This window comes from Panthera pardus, unplaced genomic scaffold (assembly GCF_024362965.1).
Source record: "Panthera pardus isolate Hobbes unplaced genomic scaffold, ASM2436296v1 HiC_scaffold_2, whole genome shotgun sequence".
Lineage (NCBI taxonomy): Eukaryota > Metazoa > Chordata > Mammalia > Carnivora > Felidae > Panthera > Panthera pardus.
Genome location: NW_026526765.1, coordinates 38,584,797 through 38,592,561, shown reverse-complemented (window position 1 = coordinate 38,592,561; position 7,765 = coordinate 38,584,797). Strand labels below are relative to the sequence as shown.

General features: G+C 34.5%; 1 pseudogene; it reads left to right on the top strand.

The window, feature by feature from the left end:
• The first annotated feature begins 380 nt into the window (after positions 1 to 380).
• Positions 381 to 517, top strand: LOC128778494 (U2 spliceosomal RNA; annotated as a pseudogene).
• Positions 518 to 7,765: the final 7,248 nt, after the last annotated feature.

Here is a 7,765-nt window from a genome sequence, read left to right as displayed (position 1 = left end):
TTGAATTCTTTGAAGTAATTAAAAAAATGAAAATATATCAAATAAATATTGAGAAAAACAATTTGCAGAATAGTACAGAATGGTATACTGCCACTTGTGTGTGTGTGTGTGTGTGTGTGTGTGTGTGTGTGTGTATGTGTCGGGGGTTATTTTAAAAAGTATAAACCGAATCTGGAATGATAAACAAAAACCCAATAACATCAGTTGCACTAAGGAGGGGGATTAGGTGGATAGGTGGATGCAAGCAAGAGAAGGAAGAAAGACTGACTTTCACTATAATACCTCTATGTACCTACTGAATTTTGTGCCATGCACTTATATTAGCTATTCAGAATGATTCACTAGTAGAAGGAGAGATAATCATAATAATAAAAGAATAGGTAGCTTTGCAGCCTTTTGGCTAAGATCAAGTGTGGTACCTGTTCTTATCCGTTTAATATCTGATTTTTCCTCTATCCAGTAAGAAAATAATAACTTAATGGAGGAATATCACAAGATATTAGCTAGAAAAATTATTATTTCTATAAATGTGAAGGTATATTCAATTTTAAATATTCATTTATTTAAAAATGTTAATAGATGGGTGCCTGGATGGCTCAGTTGGTTAAGCATCCGACTTTGGCTCAGGTCAAGAACTCGCAGTTTGTGAGTTCGAGCCCCACATCGGGCTCTGTGCTGACAGCTCAGAGCCTGGAGTCTGCTTCTGATTCTGTGTCTCCCTGTCTCTCTGCCCCTTCCCCACTCATGCTCTGTCTCTGTCTCTCTCTTTCAAAACAGTAAATATTAAAAAAAATTTAAAAATAAATAACTAAAAAAATATATTAATAGAGATGGAATGAGTCTTCACATAACAAAGTGTGACTAACACGGAAAAAAAAGAAAATCAGGCAAACACAAAAATGTGCAGAGAATCTGAGATATATTTTCACTACCATTCTACAACTACATCGCTTTTAATATTCTTATTGGATTTATTTTAAGAATACACTCATGTTGAATGTACATATTTATTTACACAAAATTCAATTAGGAAACTAGTTTGTATTCTGATTTTTCCCTTTGTCCCATTTAATATATTTTGAGCATTTTTATTGTCATCAATGAATTTTAAGAAATAATTTTAATGGATATATAATAATTCAATGGCTGTGGTATCATTTTTTTAACTCTTTGTCATTATTCATAATTAGAATGCTTGCTATTGTCACATAAGCATTACAATGAAATTTTTCTACATATATTGGTGTCCATCTCCTTAGGATGAGTTCTGGCAACAACTATTAATTGCTTTGCCAAAAGGTTATGTTGATTTTTACTTATGTAAGTACTTTATGAGAATCCTTGCCCCACCCAACAATTTCTACTTTTGGAAATTTTTTTATGTTTTCCAGTTTTATGAAAGTTAATGGCATCTTTAAAAATCTTGCATTATTTATTTGTAACATAAACCTTTATTTATGTGTTTAGTATCCATTTGTATTCCTTCTGTTCTAAAATGTCAAATGATTTGGGGCATTTTTTCTGTAGCAGAGTTAGTAACTCACTTATTTGACTTGAAAGTTATCTTTGTCTCTCTGTGTCTCTCTCAAAAATAAGTAACATTAATTTTTTTTTTTAATTTAAAAACAAGGATGCCTGGGTGGGTCAGTCATTTAAATGTCCAACATAGGTTCAGGTCATGATCTCATAGTTCGTGAGTTCAAGCCCTACATCAGGTTCTGTGCTGACAACTCAGAGCCTAGAGCCTGCTTCGGATTCTGTGTTCCCTCTCTCTCTGCCCTTCCCCCAGCTCACGCTCTGTCTCTCTGTCTCTGTCTCTCAAAAAATAAATAAACATTAAAAAAATTAAAAATAAAAAAAGAAAGTTATCTGTAGAATACTATTTGTTGCAAACATCGTATCTCATTTTGCCATATGCCTAATGAATTTGGTTTTGAAATTATAGACATGCAACATTTAACATATTGAATTATGTCTATACAAGTTTGCACCTAGAAATTTATCTCCCTTTCCTAAATATATTGATATTCTGTTATTTCTACTAGATCTTTTGAATGATTTTAACTTTTATATCTAATATTTTAGCATATTTGTGCATTATTTCCACCTAAGATATGTAATAAAATCTAGCTTCTCTTCTCTAACTAATTAGCATAATACTTCTAAAATCATTTAGAGAGTAAGCATTTATTTCTTCACTGATTTGTTATATAACATTTTTAGTCATACCAAACTATTATTTATGCTGGAATCTATATCTGATTTCTGAATCTATATATCTGATTTATCTCTATTGAGCCTCCTTATACTTCTTCAAAAATGAGCATGCAGTTTAAAATTTTGTTAGCAAATCTTTAAACTTTAAAATCAAGGGTGCATGGATGGCTCAGTCATTGAGTGTTCTACTTCGGTTCAGGTCACGATCTCATGGTTCATGAGTTTAAGCCCCATGTAAGGCTCTGTGCTGACAGCTCAGAGCCTGGAGCCTGCTTCGGATTCTGTGCCTCCCTCTCTCTCTGCCCCTTCCCCACTCACGCTCTGTCTCTCTCTTTCTCAAAAATAAACATTAAAAAAATAAAAATAAAACTTTAGAATTATCTTTCTAAATTTATTTGTATTTATTGTATCCCATTTATTCTTCTACATGACCTTTGTCCATTCCCAAATAAATCCCCTTAGTGTTTTGTTTGGGAAAACACACACTTTGGGGAAAACACACTTTGGGGGAAAAATGCTGTTCCTTACAAAATCAAATATTTCCATCAAACAACATAATTTTCATCTCTGCATGTAGCCATTTTTTATGTCATACATTATTGGGTTTTTAAAAATATTTTATGAGGATTTTTATGTGTTTAGAACTTCTATAAAATTATTTACTAAACATTGTGGTAATCCTCTGAGGTAGATATTTTTATTGCTATTATCATGATGTGGTAAGAAAATTAGGATTTACAGAGATTAACTAATTTACTCAACATCCCATGCTAGTGAGTGGCAGAGGCCAGTTCTATGTAACCCCAAGCCCGTAGGCTTACCTATCATGCCTGCTGCCTCCCAGTTATTATAGGTTTAATAACTCGTGAGGGAATTCTGTTCCCCAAAATACTACTTAATACAATATAATTAAATATAACAGTTTAATGGTCTTTTCCCACTTGCCTTTTTGTATAAAAACTGAATAGTTTTCTGAGAAATAGTTATATGAATAATTATTTTACTGTCCCATCATTTAGCTTTTTTACTTAGACCAGGACTACTCAACTTGCACTTATTTCAAGATTCCATAAATAAGACTCATAAGAAAAACAAGGGGAAATAAACCTTCATTTTTAATCCCTATACATTTCAAAGGCATTCATACCTAGACTCTCATTTCTCCTGTCACTCTCCATACCCAGGAGACACAAGAGACCATGGAAGGTTAAACATTTCCCATAACAGGCTTGGCAAAACTCCACAATAGCTAGGTGACCAGGGTAGTCTCTGAAGGTGACTCTTTTCCTGAGCATGTTGTTTACTGCTGTACAGGTGTTTTTCAGCTGTATAATTATTTCCATCAGGGCTTTAATTTTAATGTGGATAATTTTGCTCTTCAGACTTCTCTGGTGTCCAAATATGCATCATTTATTAATATGCCCTTAAATTCATAGATAATCTCTGACTACCATTCTTCAGTATAAAATTAAGTACAGTTCAGGATATAACAACCACACTAACACTTAATGTTAGGTTTGCTCTTTTATTAACATGTATATCACACCAGGAAATTAACTTTGTACAGGTTAAGTTTTGCAACTTGAATATGAGATCCCAGGTACATTCTTTTATTAATAAAGGAAAAAAACTGGACCTGGAAGCATCGTTAGTATTCTATTCTTCAACTTCTTCATTGGCTAAGTAACTATTGATGTTCTAGAATTTTACTTCGTGTAACTGAAATCCCGGTGATAAGAGACTTGCTCCTGAATCTTGATAGATATTTCTGAAGGGGTTTCAATTCTTTTTATTTGAATCATGACACTGAACTGTGTTTTTTACTTTTGGTCACAGAGGAAAAGTGGTATCTATGGCAACAGAAAGTTGAAGTGCGGTTCCTGACAGGGTTTTCATGTGACACAAATGACAGCCATCTTTGTTAAGTAATACTATGTTAAGATGCTATCTTTTGTGTCAGCTTTACTGTGATATCCAAAATTGTGGAATTACAACTTTAAAGAAAAAGACAGCTCAGCAATTAAAGAAGATATTATAGTATCTTTAGACAAAGTTCTTGTGACCTGCCTTTCGGTTCAGTGTTTGATTTATAAAGCAGCATGGACTAGTGTTTCAAAATCATGATTAGTTAATTAAAAGATGTCAGTGTTGTGCCTGCACCAAACATGTTTCTTAGAAAAGTGACTAAAATTACACATGTGGCTAATTTTGACTTCTTTCTTATCTTATGTGTTATAAAAATGAAAAGTTCAAGTTATTCAGAAGTTGTGGTTGGCAAAATTTAATTACTGTTATTTAAGATGGGTTCTTTTTTTCTCCTCATTTTATTTTTTTAAAAAAGATCCCACTATCTTCCTCAACTGCCCCGACATAAAACATAGAAACAGACACAGATAGACACACACCACACTTTTTTTTAAGTTTAAATTGAGTTTTATTTATTTTATTTTATTTTTTATTTTTTTTAACGTTTATTTATTTTTGAGACTGAGAGAGACAAAGCATGAATGGGGGAGGGTCAGAGAGAGAGGGAGACACAGAATCCGAAACAGGCTCCAGGCTCTGAGCTGTCAGCACAGAGCCCGACGCGGGGCTCGAACTCACGGACCACGAGATCATGACCTGAGCCGAAGTCGGCAGCTTAACCGACTGAGCCACCCAGGCGCCCCGAAATTGAGTTTTATTTTAAAGTTTATTTATTTTGAGAGAGAGAGAGAGAGTAGGGGAGGGGCAGAGGGAGAGGTAGAGAAAGAATCCCAAGAAAGTTCTGTGCTGTCAGCGTGAACCTGACGTGGGGCTCCAACCATGAGCTGTGAGATCATGACATGAGGGGGAAATCAAGAGTCGGTTGCTTAACTGACTGAGTCACTCAGATGCCCTGAGATTGTTTTATTTATTTCGGTTTTGGTTTTGTTTTTTTATTTTTTTGTTCTGTTTTGTTTTGTTTTTTGAATTGTAGTGGTGTATACCTAATATAACATGCAGCATTTTAAGTGTACTGTTTGGTGGCATTATTGTACTACCATCACCACTGTTCCTTCGTAGAACTCCTTTCAGTGTGTAAAACTGAAACTCTGGACTTCTTAAGCAATAATTCCCCATTACTCTCCTCCCCACAGCCCCAGGAAACCACCATTCTACATTCTGTGTCTATACCTTTGACTATGCTAGTGCTGCATATGAGTGGAATCATATGGTACCTATACTCTTGTGTCTTATTTAGCATGATGTCCTCAAGTTTCATCTATTTTGTAGCATGTGTCAGAATCGCCTTCCTTTTTAAGGCTGAATAATATTCCATTGTATGTATATACCACATTTCGTTTATCCATTCTTCCATTGATAGACACGTGGACTTCTTTAATCTTCTGACTATTGTTAAGACGTGGTGCTGTGAACATGAGTGTTTAATTATCTCTTCAAGTTCCTACTTTCAGTTCTTTGGGGTATGTACCCAGAAATGGAATTTTGCTACATCATACAAAAATTCTATTTTTAATTTTTTTAGGAGGTGCCATACAGTTTTTCATAGTGACTATACCATTTTATTGTTTAAAAAAATTTTTTAATGTTTATTTATTTTTAAGAGAGAGAGAGAGAGAGAGAGAGAGAAAGAGCCTAAGTGGGGGAGGGGTACTGAGAGGGAGACACAGAATCAGAAGCAGGCTCCAGGCTCCAAGCTGTCAGCACAGAGCCTGACACGGGGCTTGAACTCATGAGCTGTGAGATCATGACCTGAGCCAAAGTCAGACACTCAACTGACTGAGCCACCCAGGCACCCCATGAATATACCATTTTAGATTCCCAACACAACAGTACACAAGTGTTCCAATTTCTCAGCATCCTTACTAACACTTGTTATTAACTGTACATACCACACTTTAAACAGTATCTCAGTATTTGAGGATAATGTAATGAAAGATTATGTGAACTCTGGTATCAATGTTCAAATTCCAGATCTTGAGTTTACTGTATGATATTGGCAGCATTTAACTTCTTTGAACTTTAGTTTTCCTATCTGTAAATAAAGATAATAATAGTACATACTATTGGATATGTTTTTGTAACAGGCGAGCAGGATACTGCATGTAAAATACTTAAGTATTTAAGTAGACAAAGTATCTTAGTTCAGATTACTGTAACAAAACCACAGACTGGGTAGCTTAAACAACAAACATTTATTTCTCAAAGTTTTAGAGTCTGGTAGCCCAAGATCAAAAGGCTAGCATAGTTGAGTTCTTGGTAAAGGCTCTCTCTCTTTGCATCTTCTCTTTGCATCCTCACGTGGCAAAGAGGGAGAGAGGGAGGGAGTGAGGGAGGGAGAGACTCAGAGAGGGAGGGAAGGAAGGAGGGAGGAAGATTAACTCTTTTCCTCTCCTATCTTGGGGGCTCCACTCTCATGAACTAATTACTTCTCAAAGCTCCCACCTCTAAATGCCATTACATAAAGGCTTCATCATATGAATTTTCAGGGGGCATAAGCATTCAGTCTATAACACGAGGAAACTAATGTTATGAAGATCTCAGTTCCAAGTAACAGAAAACCAGAAAGAATAATTACACTTCATTTTATTTATCTACATCTTTTTCTTTTACAAAGCCCCCACTTTGGCTTCCCCACTATCATTGCCGTGAGGACTCAATAGTCATCTTCCTTTCACTTACGGATTTCTTTCCCATTGTCATATGATTCCTTGATTCAGATCAGTTCATCAAATATTTTTATTAATTATATTTTTATGTGTATATCATCTTTTTACTACATTAGTAGATTCTTTAGGGCAGAAATCATTCCATATATTTTTCCCCTGATATTTTTTTACTTCTGTATGTAACATTGTTATTGATCAGTGTGCATTTCACAGTTTGTTGGTGTTAATATTTGACTAGTCCTAATGAAACCTTGCTGTCTTATCAAATTTACATGTAGTTTTAAAAGAGGCCAGTCAATAGACTGAATGTTTATATTTAGAAAGTTTTACTAATTATCCTATGTCATTCCCCATATTGAAATTAGGGAACACAAGTGTTATTAATTCACTGATATTTAGAATTCTCATACCTACCAAGGCCAAGTTAGCTTAGTCATTTGCATAGATAAGAGACAAAAAGTTTGGTTTCCTGAAGATCTAGTTCAAGGTTCTAGTCAAACTAAGTTGATCCCCATATTGAAGCTATGCTTATTTTGCAGTTTTGGAGTTTTCTACCTTTTTTTTAGATGCATCTGTTGTGATGAAATGGTGTTTCTCAAGGCTTCCTTTGTTGTGTGTTGAGATGTACATTTTTGACTCTTTATTATGTTTCAGGCATAAAACATTGGATGGGTTCTAAGTAAGGTGACCCTGGACTGGAATATTGAAATACCAACTTGAAAAATTCCTAGCTATATTATATTTGAAAAATGTACTAAACGTGGATAAGTTTTATTTTAATTACATGAAAAATGAGAATAATCCTAGCCATAGAATTAGAAAGATTTGAAAGGATAGCACATGCAGAATATTCATGACAATGCCTATCATAAAATAAGCTCAAAATAAATGTTATT